This window comes from Caretta caretta, chromosome 1, assembly GCF_965140235.1.
Source record: "Caretta caretta isolate rCarCar2 chromosome 1, rCarCar1.hap1, whole genome shotgun sequence".
In the NCBI taxonomy this organism is placed as follows: Eukaryota; Metazoa; Chordata; order Testudines; family Cheloniidae; genus Caretta; species Caretta caretta.
Genome location: NC_134206.1, coordinates 202452401 through 202470722, shown reverse-complemented (window position 1 = coordinate 202470722; position 18322 = coordinate 202452401). Strand labels below are relative to the sequence as shown.

General features: G+C 40.0%; 1 protein-coding gene across 3 annotated transcripts in view; it reads left to right on the top strand.

Moving 5' to 3' along the window:
* ZBTB20 (zinc finger and BTB domain containing 20) overlaps positions 1 to 18322 on the top strand; it is a 626421-nt gene that overhangs the window by 323331 nt on the left and 284768 nt on the right. Inside the window, exon 5 of one of the 3 annotated variants that reach the window (XM_048818071.2) lies at positions 99 to 233. The exons of 1 other annotated variant lie outside the window; for it this stretch is intronic. The gene's annotated coding sequence lies outside the window, so the exon portion shown is untranslated. Of the gene's footprint in view, positions 1 to 95; positions 234 to 18322 lie in introns of all 3 variants that reach the window. One more of the 3 variants, XM_048818047.2, reaches the window with a different exon arrangement.

Sequence of the window (18322 nt, the reverse complement as noted above, 5' to 3'; positions counted from 1 at the left end):
TTGCTCCTGACTAGCTCCTGAGACTCCTTTTGGCTGTATGTTTTATGATTTTTATTTATTATTTCCGGTCTTATTACAGTTTTCTTTTTAAATAGCAGGCCGAGCTGACTCACTGCTGTTGACTCCATGACCTGCTTCCCATTTCAACCTCCACCTGTTTAAAAAGTTTGCTAGCTGACATTATATCCCCTGGGATCATCTGAGCAGTGGACCAGCAAAAAACAAACCAAAAGGTAAAACTCCTCTTTGCTTGTGAGGCAGGAGTTCTATAGTCACATAAGTAAATCACTGATTTGCTGATTGTTGAACCTAGGGAATGGGAGAGAAAGAGGAAACCTCATGCTGAGCAAAAAGAGCTGCTTGAAGTAAAAAAAACCTGGGTTTTGCCATATCAGCTGCTTGGAGTGCTAGGGGAAGAATACTTTCCTGTTCTTGATATAAAATACCCTGAAAAGGAAGGGAGATGCAGAGCAATCTAGTCAGTAGTCATTGGAGTGGGAGTTAGGATTCTATTCTTGGTTCTACCATTGACATGCTCTGTGACTTATTATTTAACTTCTCTGTGTCTCAGTTTACCCACGTGTTAAGTAGAGGTTGTAAGGATAGGTACTGTAATGGTTGCTGTTACTATTTTAATTGCTTGTATTCTGGTAGTGCCAACAATATTCTAGGTTCTGTGCACACAGAATGAAAACACAGTCCCTGTCCCACGTAATTTACAATCTAACTAATTATGTGACTAGTATGGGAGTGACTATTGAGAAAGATAATATTACTATATATATATATATAATGGTAATCAGTAATTGTAATAAGCATCTGTGCATGCCTATTGTGAGCTAACTAGATATTTCTAGAGCTCTGAGCAGACTTTGACTGAGCCAAGTGCATTTCTTAAATGTGCCTTCTCTCCTGACAAGTCAAATTTCTGTATGCTTATAACTAACCTTTACAAGACCAGTAATTCTCACCCTTTTCATGGGGGTGTTGAGGCTAACAGGAACACATTGTTAGGTAGCTTTGCACCACAATCTAGGCTTTATTTTTGTTAAATGCCTTACAAATCTCATATTAATAGAAACATTTGGTTTATTTTTTTAAAATGCACATAGAAATGGGGGGGAGGGTGTTTTTGGATTTAAACATTTCCCTACAGTGTTTTTACAACCCCAAAGGAAATACATTGTTCTAGCATAGGAGAATCTCCAACTGAAACTGACTAGAAGCAAAAATAAAGCTGAGAAACCAATTTTCATTTCCCAAGATAAGCAGCATGTAAAAAATAAACCAACCTCAAAACATAATAATAGGGGAACATTAAATTAGTTTCAGCTCAATAGTCCCAAGTGTTATTAGTAACACAGGTAAGGAAATTACTTAATAAAAATATATGATTTTTAACTTGACAGTGTCCCTCTTAATTAAGTTATGAGATCCTCAGATGAAAGATGTTATAAAAATGCAGTATATAGCTTCTGATATTTATAAGAGAATGCTAAAGGTCTAGCTCAAACCGATTAAAGCAAGGAAAATCTCACTGAAACCTTTCATTCTATTATGGGTATTTCTAAAGACACCTATCTCACCATGCTGTCTCTAGTACCGTATCTGACTAGCTCCTTAAATCACCCTCTTTTGATGCAGGAATTGCACATATTTGCAGTCATTTTGGCCAAGTCATACATGTATTGGAAATACAACTAAGGGCTTCTGAAAAAAAAATTGCATTATTTTCAAAGGTGGTGACTGTGATGAAATAATGTTTGAAAGCCTGTATCTACTGCCCACCTAAATTACAAGTTATACTAAATCAGCCTCTTGCTACATATTTAGTTTTTCACAGAACCTTCAAATATTTGTGTCAGTCTATTAGCTGAGCATCCTCCCAGCTCCTATTATAGGGCCAAATCTTGCTTGCTTTATTGAAGCAAATAAGTCCCATTGACTTCACTGGAACTAATTAAGTGAATACATAAAGCAGTATTTGGCCCACATATGCAATTTTACTTATCACTGGTGTCCCTTTCCACAGTATTTAGCCCAGTTCTCTGGTACTGAGGTACTGTAGAAATTAAATTATTTATAATATAAATAGATTGTAAGGATGAAGTCCTGGCCCTGTTTAAGTCAATGGAAAAACTCTCATTGACTTCAGTGGGGTCAGGATTTCATCCTAAATATCCAAACTATAAGCCCTTAGGGGCAAGGATCTACTAGTAGCATTTCTTACCTTGCTTTAACTGCCTGTCAGATTCTTCAGCACTGTAAAAACAATAAATGATATTAAAAATGTATATGGCATGAGCATTTTTGTGATGCCCGGAAATCAGGCAGGTCAAAAGTCTGTCCCAATCAGTAGTTAGAGTTTGCACAAGAAGCAAGAAGCCCAATTGCTGGGTGGGTGAGTCAATCCAAGGGAAAGGTATGGCAAGGCAGCTGACGGAGTCTGGCGAGGCAGCAAGGCAAAGTCAGGTGGGTCTGAGTGAAAACGAAACCTTCCTGTAGGTGGCATATGCCTTCTTAGCTGCATCAAGATGTTGCATTAGCTTCTCTTGGTTTTGTTGGATGTGGTGTATCAGATCTGAGGCTGCAAGGACAGCAGGCACCGTGAGAAGAGCAGAATGAAAATGGGGGTGAAAACAGTAGTTAGCAAAAAAACAGGCTAATCCAGGTCAAGACATGGTCCATGTTATTCTATGCAAATTCTGTGTATAGAACCAGTGAAGAGCAAATGTTGGTGGAAATTTGTGAAACATTGTAGGTACTGTTCCAATACCTCATTCACTCTTTCTGACTGACTGTCTTTTACAGATGATAGGAGGTTGAGGTATGGAGACGCACCACTAGTAAGTGGAATACCACCCTCTAAAACTGTGACATAAACTGGGGTCCCTGGTTTGAAGTAATGTGGCTGGGAGGCCATGGAGGCAGAAAACATGGGAGATGAAGAGACAGGCAGTGTCCTCAGTGGTGGGGAATTGTGTGCAGGGAATGAAGTGTGCCATCTGTGTAAACTGGTCATCCCCTGGCCGGATCCTGACTAGATTGTAGGCTCTTGGGAGATCCAGCTTGGTGAATATCTGGGCTGTCCTTACTAGGCCTAGCAGCTCCGGGATCATGTCTGCACGGTATTTTATGGGAGGAGAAACAGCTAACCCTAGAAGTAACAAAGCTCTTTGTGCTGCTTGAGACAGTACACCCTCTACCACCAGACCTGGAGGACGGGTGGGGTGTCTGGCTGGGGATTCTGGAAACCTGGACTTGGGCCTGAAAGGCATTTGGTTCAGCAGTACTCTGAGCTAAAAGTCACAATATGGTGCCACCAGAAGATACTCGGGTAATGCTTGGCCAGCCAGGGGATTCCAAGTATCACAGGGAAGTGTGGGGACCAGATTAAGCTGAATCAATGGAGTTCATAATGTTCCCCAATTACTGTTTCCAGACCTGTGGTTTCCTGACTGACAGGACCAGAGGTGAGCAGTGAGCTGTCAGCTGTCTCATCCAAGTTGGGGCAGCCTGAGGGTGCCTGGAGAGACCAAGGAATTGTGCTTCAGTGGTGTCTGTGGATCTATCCCTTTCCCCAGAGTCAGTAAAAGCCTGCCTGAGAGAAACAGCTTGTCTGGAATTCTGATGTAAGAATTGCAGCTGTAGGTGAAGGGATGATCTTAAGGGGGTTCGGAAGATACCTGTAAGGGCTTGGCCAGTGAGGTTTTCTATGTTACCCAGGTTTGACCACCCCTGATTTAAGCTGGGCAGGTCAGCAATGCTACCCCTGCGGGTTCCATGCCACTTTCCTTGGAGCAGGGGCGAGACCAGGAGATTGAAAAATTGGTCTGAGCAAACTATCAAGCCTGGAAATCAGGCTGGTTAATGGGCAGTCCTGATCAGCGGTAAGAGTTTGCTCAAGAGATCTGATTGCTGGGAGATCCAATCTAAGGGAAAGGTACAGCGAGTTGACTTGTAGGATCGGGCGAGGCAGCAATGCAGGTTCAGGTGGGTTGGAGTAGTACCTGTGGGCAATGGCTCATTGCTCAGACAGGTCCAGAAGGGAAGCAGGAAGTTTATGTATAGTCACCAGCCAGTGAGGGCCAAGACCCTGTCGCAAATCAGGAAGTGTGTCGCAGAACCCTGGAAGCTGGCCCACCCAAGACTGTGAATTCCCTGAGCCAATGCGGCTTTCCAAACACCGACTAGGCCTGAGTTTGAGAGCAGTGTCCTGACAATTTGAAAGAGAAGTACTTGTTAATATATTTGAAACTCTTGCTTGTCTGCCTTCAGATAAACTCCTAAGTAACACAGATAATAAAGCTGTTTATTTTAAATACTTCCTTCTAGGAATATTGCCAGCCACATCTTCAAGGGGAAAAAATGGGCATGATATCTTAACATGATTATGATTGTAAGCCAGTTTTCTATAGGGGTTCAAGGTATAACGCCTAGAACTGATAAAATAGAATTTGTCTTATGACAATCATGCCTGGCATAGAAAATGAATATAGAGAAGACTTCTCCTTAGATTAACTCTGTGCTGCTGATGTGTTCAATGAGCCTGTTTCCTGTTTTGCTTTGTAAGGATCCCCCTTATAATCCAATCCCTTAGAGGCATTTTATCTGCTAATACGTGTAATGACAGGCATTCCTGCTGTCATTTATGAAATTAGAAGACATTTATTTTTATTCAGTTTGGGGGTTCAAATCTGCTAAGTTTCTTGACTGGAATAGAAGTTGTATATTCACATGTTTCTGGAAGAATTCACTGGCACACCTGGTTGTCCAACTTTGCCCTCTTTCCATTTATCATCAGTCAGTGCTGAACTAGTCACAACTCACTGCATGCGTGGATTTTCATCATATTTGAAAATGCTCTGTGCGTTTAATTCCTTGCACTTCATCTTAAAAGTACACTTACTTAGCTCCTTAGTCTTCTCTCACTCACACTGGTTGAGTCAGGAGTCTGAAGTCTATAGAGTTACACCATTGTAAACTTATGCAAGAGGAGACTCAGACCCATGGCATTTCAACTACAGAAACAGGGCACAACGTTTTGCATATTTAGCCATCTATATAAAGGGTTTTAGAGAGCCTTCTAGGGTGTGTGAGAGTGGCTCAGATTTTATAAAGTACTCTGAGGAACCCTCTGTCATAAATTACTCTTGGCTGGAGTGACTTATGGGGAGAGCAAACCATCTTGGAGGCCTGATGCTGCTGGATTTAGCCAATTATGCTTTTTCCGGCTCCAACCATTGTTTCTCCTTTAAACCAATAGAAACCTCCTTTGCCAATCTCCTGCCATCTTTTTAAGCTGCAAGCAATCAACATAGTCAAGATTTAGGAATCTACCATTGGCTGCCGGGACCAAAGTGTTTCCTTTGAACACCAATAGCAACAGTTACTGAACTGGGTTGATTATAACCTTTTCATCCTTGCTTAGTTTTATCAGTGTTTGTCAAAAACTAAATAAAGTTTATAAAACTAAATAGAGTTTATGCTTCTTAACTCTGCAGATAATAAATAACAGTGATTGCTGCTGGCTTAGTAGGCATCAGACATCTGCAAGTCAATTATCTGAATACTCAGGTGATCACTACGTGGATGAACAAAACCCAAGTTTCATATCTTTTACAATCAGCATGATATTGGACCATGAAGTCTGTAAGAAGTAGAGTGAGCAGGTGGGTGTGGTGAGCTTAGAACAAAGGGAGACTTGTATTACATTCTGAATTCAGATGTTATATCATCAGCCAGTCCCTAGTTCCCTAATTCAGGGCACAGGTATATTCTGTCTGAAGTATGAATTCAAGCGGTACTGGCCCTTGGTTTAAAGGAAGATGTGTTACCACTGTGGAGTAAGTACATCTGTAAACCAGACCATAATGCAGAATCCTAGGTTTTTCAAAGCATGTGGGGGGAATAATGTGCTGCTCTGGGGAGCTGCAAAAATGTTCAGATTAATCATCTGGACACAAGGTTGTGACTCTAGAGGCTATTTAGCATGGAGTTAGCAGAAGCACTAAAATCACAAGCAAAATGTTAGGGTAGGTCACTCAGTTCTGCTGGGAAGAAATATCATCCTTTTAACTTGCAAAATTCTGCTATCTAAAGATGAGCCTGTATAGAATAGCTCAGGCAGGGGCAGCACCAATAAAACCTGTAACTGTCACTAATTTCACCCTCACTGGTATTTGGTCTATGTAACTGCTGTTTCCTCTTCCTAATTCACATTATAGCTGAGATTTTTTGTTTATCCACATGAGTAGACAAGCTCATGAAATGGTCTCAAGCAGCAAATGGCTTTGGAAGCCAGACAAAGTGAACTAATCTCCAGTTTATGAATGTTTTGCAATGCTGAAGGAACAAATGCTGCAGCAAACAACTTTAAAGAGGCACTGGGGTGGGAGGTTGCTAAGGAGAAGTATTAGCGATGGAGGAAGAGCAATAATGCCCCAAGAAAAATGACATGCTGGGTAAGGACATTTATGTTAAGGAGGACAATAGAAGGATCAGCTAGAAGGACACAGGATTTGGGGTGAGGGAGGAAAATAGAGGAGATGGACTACGTGACCATGGAGAGAGAAGGGGCAAGAAAACCTGCTGGGCTCCCACTAGCCACACTTTGGTTTGAAAAGGGAGATTAGAAGTTTTAAAAAAAACGAACGTCTTCTCCAGATTGATGAGGAAGGGCCATGCAGGTGAGAATCTTCTCCACTATCATACTACTCAAACTGCTTCAAACTGCTATCCAGAGTAACAAATAATGCTTTGAGCTCTCTGGATGAAAGTCTCTTTAGAAGTCCAAAAGATTGCTTAAAGGCCAGACCCAACAGCTCTTAGTCCTAATTCAGGCAAAACTACCATTCAGAATTGAAAACAATCAAGCATCCATTCCTAACCTATTGTTCTTATAAGCCCAGCAACCTTGCCTGGTGCTACACAGTGTGTAAATCAGGTTAGAATGTTGTCCCGGGTTTCTTTGTGATTGTTTTTGGGGGTAAGGAGGAGAAATGTGGATATCTTCCATTTGTTTGTGAACAAATTTTACCTAAAGTTGGTAATCACTGGCCATCATCAAGTAATCACTTGGGCAGTTCTTTGGGTATATAGTCCTCAGCTCTTAAAATGCTAAACGATCCTTGCTGAACATTCCCATGAGGTGCTGAGCACCCTCAAGTTCCATTCAAGTCATTGTGAGTTAAGAGAGCTCAATAAAGTGTTCAGCACAGTGCAGAAACAAGTCCTAATGCTCATAGGCAGACCTTACTTGAGCAAAACTCCCACTGAAGTCAGTTGAAGATTTCCCTGAGTGAGGACTGAGTTAAAAACTTAGGGCATAATTCTGATCTCAAACTACCTTTTACCCAGGTGTAACTCCCATTACTTCAGTGATATTTCACCAATGTAAAGGAGACCAGAACCTGGCCCTGCATGAGGACTTCAAGATTTGGCCCCACATCTGTAGTTCTTTTTTATGTTATTTATTTCTTTACAAGGAGGGTTGCACTAGACTATAATAACCCTTACCTCAAAGTTCACTTGAAATAAGATTTTTTTATTTAAAAAAACCCACCTAAAAATAAAAGTTGAGCTACGCTCAGCCAGGGTGGGAAATTCCATTGTGGCTGAAAGCCCATGGCAGGTAGAGTGGAATTTAATGAAGGAAACTGTTGTGTTTTTGTGTCTTTCTGTATGTTTTTCCTTTAAAACCAAGAGCTGGGCAGGCTTCCCATTTGACCTGATGTGACCCAAGCAAATTACTTCTTATATAAAAACAACTGCAGACTTGGAGAATGTGAAAATGCACTGTATCCTTTTTCCAACTCAGGGAAAGCGAAAGCCTGAGAAACAAGACGGCCCTGTCAATATTGGTTGAGCAAAACTATCACTCAAGCCCAATAAAGGGAGATTAGAACAGGCTTCTTTATGCCAGAGGGATTCATTATAAGTTAGATCTCTTTATGTTTTTTTTAAACAGACACACTTACCGTCAGTAGGAGAAAAAAATCCATTTTTTGGATTGTGTGTTTTATGAAGGGAGGAAAAAGGAAGAACTGATTAGACAGAGGGAAAGAAATGTTTGATCTTATATTGCAAAACTAAGAGAAATAAAGTAATCATTTTAAGAGAGAGGGAGGAAAGGACAGCTTTTAGTTTTTGCTGCAGCACTGGAACAGCCTAGTTGCAGCGTTTCAGGGTGTGTCCATTGATATTGTATTCAGATGTCTTGCCTTGGCATGTGTACTGACGGATTTATTTAAAAAACAAAGCAAAAAAAAAAAAAGCATTGTGGGCTTGTGAAATTACTTCATGAAATCCTTCCCTTTATGAATTATTTTGATCACAGGCCTGTTGTTTAAATTTCTAAAGTACTGTGTTTTTTTAATTGCCTTTTTTTCAGAACTATCTGCTCTAAAGTTGGCGTCTCCCACATAACAGCATTCAGAAATTAAAGGCGGGAGGGGGCAGGGAGGAGGTATGGAGGCTTTAATCTGACCAGAGGACTAATGTAATGCATAATCAAATTCACATCTGCTGTGGGTCACAAATGAAATGAGTTTAAAGGTCTTGACTGAATGTCTAGTGTGCAGACAAATGTAAACTGGAGAATTTGTTCAGTTGAGGGACAAATAAACACTCTTTGATGACTGTCATACTCTGTCATTGTATGGGAGATAAGAATAGAAATTGTTTTCAGTCTCTTGCTGAAAATCAAGTTAAAGGGCTTCCCAATCAGGAAGGGACCAGTCTGTTGGAGAGATGCAACCTTGTGGAGTGTATACAAAGCCATTAAGAACCACATTTCCAAAACATGACATCTGTACACACACAATCACCTTCAGACACAATTTTTTGCACACTGTCACTAATGGTTGTGCAAATAGTTTTGAGTGTGTATATTTCATCACTGTGTGTACAAGTGATTGAATGGGCAAAGTGGCACGTGCACAAATGGAGGCTGTTTTGAAAATCTTGCCCTAAAAATGAAGCTGGCCAAGAAAGTTTTGATATTTAGGATCCTTGTGGGGACCTGCACTCTCGATGCTGCTAACTTGCACCAGGAAACACTCTCTGTCAGCATTGTCATTGGTTAGATCCTGTGTTCATTCAGAAAACGAAAGATGATACTCTTAAACTAGGCATACAAGGAAGCATGTTCTACTGGTTAAAGCACTGTGCTAAGAGTCAAAAGAAAAGGGTTCCATTTCTGCCTGTCCCCTGGACCTGTTGAGAGACCTTGGACAAGTAACTCTGTTTATTATTTATTTATTATTTGTATTTATAAGCATCATGGTATTTGGGAGTACCATTCTGTGTCTCAGTTCCCACATCTGTAAAAGGGGAATAATAATGCCTACCTCACATGTGTTTAGTGAGGCTTAATTCATGAATGTTCTTTAAGAGCTTCAGGATCCTAGGACGGTAACCAATATAGCTCTTGAAAGTACTAGTATTCGTATCATGTGTAAGTGGCGATACACAGAACTGGTGCCATCAGCCCATTATTAGTGCAGGGGGCTTGATTGGTGTTTGTTTGTTTGTTTTTCTCTGATTTGTTTTCAGTACCCAGCCTTCTGAATTTCCTAATTAGCTCATGATTTCTAAGTGTTTTGCAAAACCAAGAAAAGAATAAATGAAGTATTACAGACTGTTGTGAAGGAAATTTAAGAATAGCCATTTGGCTGCCTGACCAGCATGCTAAGCAAAATATATTTTGTTCTTTGCAATGTGGCAACTCTCTAAAGGCGGTATAGATCTCAACCCCTGGGTTATTTGTATTCAGCTAGATTCAGGAGGGTTACAAAGAGACAAATAGTGCAAAACCTATTACCAGATTCTAGAGAGACTTCACCAAAGCCTAGTGACCCTCTGTTCCCAGAAATTCCTTGCTTCTTCTTCTGTGTTGTATTAGGACAGCTTGAGATGCAACAGATTGAGTATCACTGAGTAGGCTTTGCCTGATGCTTTTCAGTGCTCATGCTCTCACATAGGAGGCAGTGGCATATTGTACCTGATGTCCTGAAATCTATAATCACATTAACCTTTCTTTCTTTCTTTCTTTCTTTCTTTCTTTCTTTCTTTCTTTCTTTCTTTCTTTCTTTCTATATTCATATTCTGAGACAGCATGTACACCAAGTCATATAACTTTGTTTTATATATTCTTTTAAACCTCTCCTCCCAGACCAGCTGACTCAAAACTCATTCATGTAGTTGTTCATTTAACATGTTATTTTTGGAAATATGACTTCTTTATCATAGTTTTTATAACTAGTCTATTAAAATGTACTGGAGGAACAATCAAACCATCTACATAAGTGTGTTTCAGGCTCTGTACTCTTTCTATAATAACAAAATAAACACATTTATACATGTCACCAAAATTTTGTGACATTGTGAATATCTCGCCTCATGCAATGCTGCTGAGAGTTACTGCAGTTGGGATTTGTTGGAATGTGTAAAGGTTTGTGTAGAAAAGTTCATTGATCTTTAAGGAAAGGCCTGAGCCTTCTGCTGCAGTTTTAAATTTGCCTTGTCTGTCTATTATGGAGTTTCAGAAAAATATAATTAGAGAAGTAGAATGTAATCTATATCTTGAGAAAATAAGGACTTCTCAGCATTTTACTGTGCAGGTCACACAGCACATTGATGAAGGCAGTATAATTAGACAGAAATTTTCTGAGAAAGAAAATGGGGATAGGTATTGAGTAGAATTTTAAAGGTTGTGCAAAGAACACTACCTTTTGTAATACATTAATAGTCAGGGAAGGAGAGCTTTGTTTTAAGGGATCTGGTTGGGAGGGTTCATTTGTTTTTGAGACATGAGGTTCAATTTGTGGATTGTATTTATAAATATTGTAATATGTCTAGAGCACTGACTGGATGCATTTTTAAAATCAAAATAATTAAGCTTTTCAAACATATTCATAGTTATAATATTTTTCATTTATATGTCTACTTTGACCTCAAATGTTTCCAAGGCACTTTACAAACTTAGGCCCAGATCCTGCATATACCTATGCATGCCCTTTAAGCACATGAATAGCCCCATTGAACTGAACGACATTCAGTGAAATTGCTCGCGTGGTTAAAGTTAAGCATATGCATAAGTATTTCATGATATGGGCCTTAAATTTCTACACAAACTATGCAAGTATCTTATCATCCACCACAAAAATATGACCATTTCTGGGGTAAAATACAGCAGCGGTTTGACTACACAATTGTTTAAGACAGAAAGCGAAGAGTCTTATGCCCAGTTGAAATTAGATTGTTTACACATAAACAAAATGTAATTACCCAAGTTGGAATTTGGCTGGGACACTGGAGTTAATGTACTAAATTCCTCCATAAATTCTGAACATCTCTTATTTTTATCTCATATAAAAGATGCTACAGATTTCTGAGAGGGCTCTAGTGACAATCTAAATGTCATGACTCACTCAGGAAAGATAGCCTTCTTCAATCCATGAGTGAATATAAGGCATTTGACAGGGTTGAGTGCATATCATTTGATATTTGAATAGCGTTTAGGTTTAGGGTTTATACAGTTTGGAGTTGGCCTCCCTGTAAGTAGCCTAATAAATACTGCAAACTTCCCAATTATTTGAAGCTAAAACAGGTGCAATATATGGTAGAGTTATTCTTTTCTTACCTTGCTCTTTGATTTTGCATTTAAAATGCTTGATTAGTCAATCAGGAATCAAGATGATCTTGACATAATTTAGCACTGCATAGGGTTTCCCTTTAGGCATACAGTGCAACGCTGAATCCCAGAGATGCATCACCATTTGGACACACCACAAACTATCTGTGCTTGTATGCTGCCCTCTAATAAATGAAATGAGAAAAATTCCAAATACCTCTAATAAACTAGTCAAGGGGACTTACCATTGACCTGAACATTTTAATAATCTCATGGGGTAATAAATTATTGTGGAGTATACATGCCTAGAGTCCTTCCCCTACCCTGTGACCTGAACTAGTACTTCTGAGTCCAGTGTAGGCTGAGCTGACTGGACTGTAACACAGTGATCTGTGTCAGCTAATGGGAGATAATTGTACTATTTCTGCTATGTTTAAAATAAAGTGGGTAAAAATTGGTTGTTATTGCTCTTCCTTGTACATCTACTCAGTTTACATAGCTTTGTTTTCTGAATGTTTAAATAACTCATAAGGAAAAGTAAATCCTCCCAAATGTCTAGCCTGAAATTATTTCTGCTGCTGGATCAAGGAGACTTGGATTTGCCAAGGTAGATGTCCTTTTACTGTGAAGCAAAGCTCTGCTACATTCTCTACTTCTTTGTTTTCCTTCGTGGCATGGGGCCCCAGATGTCTGAATTTTGAGTCTGTTTAAACTCTGGGTCATATTCTCATCTCAATGCATAGATGATTTCCTCAGAGCACTCCTACTAATACTAATGGAATCCATGCATGTAAATCCCTTTTACATCTAGGGAAGAAGGGATCCCAAAGATTTTATCCTCCCAGCTGTGCATTTGGAATGGTCTCAGTTGGGAAAGATGAGAAATATGCCAAATATTTAGAGGAAAAGTTTTATTTTTCCCCTGCAGCGAAATAGAATCAAATACATTTGAGCAGAAATAAGTCTGAGTTGTGAAGTTTGGTTCTGGACTTAAACTTCCCCAAAGCTTGAGAGAATTAGGATCCAAGGTTCTGGTTCAGGCCCATCAGTACTTTATGAGCAGAGTAGGACAGAATTAGGACTAGTTTTGGAAAAGCAAAACTGAGGGTAGTTCATATCCAGATTTCAGTTTATCCAGACATCCAAAGTTCAGTGTGTTCAGATAAATGACTGTAGATTTGCTTTGTTTCTTCTTTTGAGCCCTGCTATTGCTTGTTCCATGAGCCTGTCTATAAATTGATTAAATGGACCTTGTATCCCACAGGGGAGAGTGTTATTGGCCTAAGCATCAGTTCTGGCTTGCGGGTACTTAGACTTCATGCAGCCACAGTTTTGAGTCCCAGTAGGATTGACTCAGCCCTCCATCTTTCCAAGAGAAATGATTATGGTAATTTTTTATTGTGCCACATTCCCAAAGGCCTTCAGGTGTCTCATAAAGCATGTACTTAAACAAAAAAGGGACCATACCCTAATAAAATCGATAAAATGTCCCATTTATGTACAGTGTGTCAAGTTTGACCACATCATTTCTAACTGAAGTTAGAAAATTGGGATCAAAGTCTTTGGGTCTTTTTTGTGATGGTAGTAAGGAGATCTTGGTGTTAAGGCTCAGAACTGGGAGTAGACAGCCTCAGGTTCTTTTCTCAGGTCTGCCACAGAATTGTTGTGTGGCCTTCTTCAAGTTACTTAACTGCTTTGTAATTCAGTTTTCCCATCTGTAAAATAGGGTTAATGATACTACCAGAGATGTATGTGAGGCTTTATTCATTGATGTTTATAAGATGCACGGAGATCATCTGATGGAAGGTATTCGAGAACAGTACTGTTATTACTGTGTATCACTGCACTGTAAGGTCCGGGTGGGCCTGTAGCTTGCTGTTTGTACATCAAAATGGCTTTTTTATTCCAGTAGCCATTGAGTGGCTTAAGTGTTGAAAATTGCGAATTAGGGAATTAAGTTTTGTCCAGGTTTCAGAGGTCAAATTACTATAGATTGTCTGCTGAACCAAGAAGACGTTGACTATCTAGTTGCACAAATACATTGCTTAATAATATCTAATGTAAAAAAATGGTTGTTAGATAGAATAGCCATGCTGTTTAGTTTTCAGTAGCTGGCAAAGTGATCTCTCATAGTAATTCAATAGCTCTACAGGAGGGGTCGGCAACCTCGGCACGCGGCGCATCAGGGTAATCTACTGGCGGGTCGCGAGACATTTTGTTTAAGTTGACCATCTGCAGGCATGGCTCCCCGTGGCTCCCAGTGGCTGCGAATGGCAAACCGTGGCCACCGGAAGCTACGAGGTGCCGTGCTTGCGGACGATCAATGTAAACAAAATGTCTTGCTGCCTGCCAGCGGATTTCCCTGATGAATCGCATGCCGAAGGTTGCCGACCCCTGCTCTACGGTCATGTTCATGTGTTATTAATTTTTTTTGTTTCGTTTTGTTTTGCTGTTAGATTTTCAGATTGGGTTTTAGTCTCCTGTCCAGCTGTAATGAGCATAAATGCAAACCCGCCCCACTTGCCTTTTTATTTCCCCAAACTAATAAATATTTCACATGTATATGTTGTACCACATTTTACTGAAGGGACTCAGAGCTCTTTATACCTATTAATTAAACCTCAAAGTCTCCCAGAGTTAGGTCAATATTGTTATCTTTATTTTACAGATGTGGAAACTGAGGTACAGAGATGTGTTGTGACACGGGCAAGGTCACGTAGCAGAGCTGAGACTAGAACCGATGACTCCTAATTCTGTTTCTTAACTAGAAGAACACGTCCCTGATCTCACTTTATTAAAGGCAACTGTAATTTTTGTAAAGTCTGCTGCAGTTTCCACGGTATGCATCCAATGAAGTGAGCTGTAGCTCACGAAAGCTCATGCTCAAATAAATTGGTTAGTCTCTAAGGTGCCACAAGTCCTCCTTTTCTTTTTGTAATTTTCCTTTCACTGTCTAGTAGGGAGACTAGAAAGCTCAGTTTTCTTAGGACCCTGTGCTAAGCAGCTGTATAGACTTCCCTGGAAAGAATTGCTAGATGAGGTTATGCAGCTGTTACTCTTCCCTTCAAGATAGCAAGAGTGACACCTTCATGCTTTACAATCACTATTTGCTAAGCCTTGGAGAGAGTGAGTTGAGGGCACTTCTGGCCCAAGTCCAAGGTATGTTGTGCTGCCACCATGCCAACCAGTTCCATATTGTTACTTCTTGTGTGTATATATATTACATATATAAAAATATAAATATATACCCTAGGGATGCACTGGATATAGCAGCTCCAATCCCAGTGATCTGGGACTTAAAGCTGTTAAAACTGATTTTAATTTCCCATAGCACTCCTTTCTTCTGTGTAAAGCAAGTAGAAATGGTACATGCTCTCCTTGCAAAATTTTTTCCCCCCACCACATCTGAACAGTAAGGTCAGGACCTCACTTGTCTCAGAAAACAGGGAGAGACAGCTTTCTACGAAGGGGACCCAAAATAATCAGTGTGGGAGTTAATGATAGTGTAAATTGAACGAACTGCTTGGAAACTGCCTTGCCTTCCCTGATCTTGTGTGCACTCAGACTGGAAAAGGGTGATGTGGCCTTTAGAGTCTTTGCGATTAGGGTTGCCTGTTCTTAAATCAATTAAAAACTCAGTCCTCTCTCCTAAGACAGCAGGGCTGGAAGAAGGGAAGTAGAGTTAGTCGAGGGGCCGGTGCAGTTATTTGTACATTACTGAGAGACAGTGGTTTAGGCACAGGAATAGCGTTCAGGTGGTCCTACTTCTGAATAATCCTGGCTCTAGCAACTGTCTCCCTCTGTGGTCTTGGTCAAGTCACTTTACCACTTTGTTTCAGTTTCCCCATGTGTAAAACAGCAAAGATGATACTTACCTATCTCAAAGAGCTGTTGTGAGAACTAACTAGATAATGTTTGCAAGGACTATTTGACATAAAAATTGGCTGCATAAGTGCATGGAGGAGCAGGGGATTAAACCCTCTTACACGGCCTTGATGATTTCCAAGGAAATTCAGGTAAACATTACCTGAAATTTGAGACTATATTTGTAAGTAACCCAGGGAGTGCACATTTATTTACTTTTATTCCTTGTTAATTAAAGAAATGTTTGAAATACATGGGCATGCTTAGTTTCAACTGGCAGCCTGCAAGCTAAATTATCTTTTTCTGGGCTTGACTATGTGACCAAAGCACTAAAGTAGGGAGCATTAGATTTTTCTCTTCTAGTTATCTTGTGCATCATGTCCTACAGTTCATTTCTATTGCAGGGAGCAAATTCGGAACACCGCACCTTTAGTGACTTGGAAATTGACAAACATTTGTCATCTGTGTTTTCTTTTTGTCTTTTTCTACCAATTTTAAGTTCTGTGTCCTATGGGTCTTAGATTCACTCTTCCTACAGAGCACAGAAAGAATCATTTTTACAGCAGAGTTTAGAAGAAACACATTGCCACTCAGGTCCCTGTCCTGGTTTTCAATACCAAAGTAATGAGTACCTGAGTTCCACAAAAAAGTTTGTATCTATTGAAACGACCTTTTAGAAGCCAAATGAACTAACAGTAACATTGATTTAATGGAGTACAGCCTATAAGAAATTGTCTGTAACAAAAGCTTGCTTACATTTACTCATCCTTTGATTTAAGGAGTCACATTATTGCTCAATGACTCAACCTCCCTCTTGCAGTTACTGGGAAATTTAAGAAATAAAAAAGGCAAAATATATTCCTGCAGCACAACAATGCCATGCATTGTAAATCAGTGCCAGCCAGAGAGATATCAGGAAGCAAGGTGAAATCAGCATATATTTGTTAATTCCAGGAATGTTTCAGATATTTGAGGGCTGTTTCTGGACAGAACAAGGATGATGGAGAAACTTGGAGTTTCAGTTTGTTAGAGGAACGATGAGTCTTGTGTTTTGTGGTTTTTTGCACTTGGGCTCTCATCTAATTGCACTCTAGGTGATTAAGTCTAACACACTGTTTCTGCAGGCGTGGCAGAAAACTGTATAGACAAATGCAGCAAGTAGTATTTCTTCTCAAAATCCCTTCTGGGAACTGAGAGCTTTCTCCATCCCTTTTCTCTCTCTCTCTCTCGCTCTTTGAACAATAATTTAGTATGTATAGGAGGCCACAATTCAAGCATCACAGTTCAGATAATTTCAACTAACGAGTATATATTACATTTACTTTGTTTGATCATTTCTTGGTACACCTTTTTCTTTTCCAGTATCATATCTCACTCTTATTCCTTCCTGTCTTTTCTCTATGCCTCCATTACTGATTTACCAGGTCCTCCATAAATACCTAAATACCGTAGATAGGCAGCTATTTGCAACTCCACTCCCTTCATTGCATCTACTTGACTCATAGATCTTCCTTGGTGCCTGTTCTAGATCTCTTGTTTCTTAGATTTCTACTCTCTCTGATTTTTCCCTTATACTCCCACAAGTTTAAGATGTCTCTTATCTTATGGACTTTATGCAAAAATTACTGGATGAAATTATGTGGCCTGTTTTATACTGGAGATTAGATTAGATTACCACGATGGCCTCTTCTGGCCTTAATATCTGTGAATATGTATTTTTTGATACCATCACTCAACTTTCAACAAAATATCCATCTTGACTTTAAAACCACATGTGCAAGTTTTGCAACCAGGCATCTGTACATGCAATGTTTTAGATTTGTTTAGGCAAACTAGGAATTTAACTGTCACTCTGCCCAAACTATATGAGTACAAATTCCCAAACCAATCCAAGACCTCCATGCGAAAAATGTCTGGGTAGAAAGGGGGGGGAAAAAAGAGGCATGCAAGAAAAAAATAGATGCTTGAATCCAAAAATGTGACTGTTCTGCTTTGTTCTCTTCCCTCTACCAGGTATATCACCTGGTATCCAGCTTTTATGATGCTCCCAGGCTTTTCTCTTTCAGAATTACTGCACTTTTTCCAGCTCTACTTCTAGTCCTGCTATTTCTTCCCATCAGAGCTCTCCATTCACTGTTTCCGCACAGTTTACTGCTGTTCCAGACTCAGGGCTTGTCTGCACTACAAAATCAAGTCAGATTACGTTAAGTTGACGTACAGCCACCACATTAATTAAAACGGTGGTTCACATCCACACTATGCTCCTTCTGTTGGCAGTGCGCGTCCTCGCCAGGAGTGCTTCCACCGACTGAAATGGGGCCTTGTGGGGTACTGACAGCTGGAGCCCTGTGCTGGGGCTATCAGTGACATAGACTGTAACTCCCATATATTCCTTACCACAAATAGTTCTGAATCTCCCCAACAACTTTAAAGGTGCTCAATCTTTTTCTTTCATTATGGACAAAATTCTCTTTGCTCATTTTTCATATATACTAGGGCTGATGTGGGGCCAGCCCTGGTCTTCCTCATAGCTGAATGGGCAATGTAGAAAGCCGTGTATCAGTCAGCTCAGAGGTGACGGTGTATCCAAGCTCTGCTGGTGAGAGAGATGCCTCCTATCCTTTTATCTCCAACATCTGATGGGATTTGGTGAGCACCTTTTGTTGCGTCCCTGACCACAAATGATGGCCAAGGACAAATATGTCCTCAGCTACCAGTGAAGTTACAGGCTGACATAATCTCATGTACTCCTCTCTCTTCCACCTTCTAGTATAAAGCAATTAAATTTTAAGATAATTTGCTGTCTAGAGATCTGCACTGTCA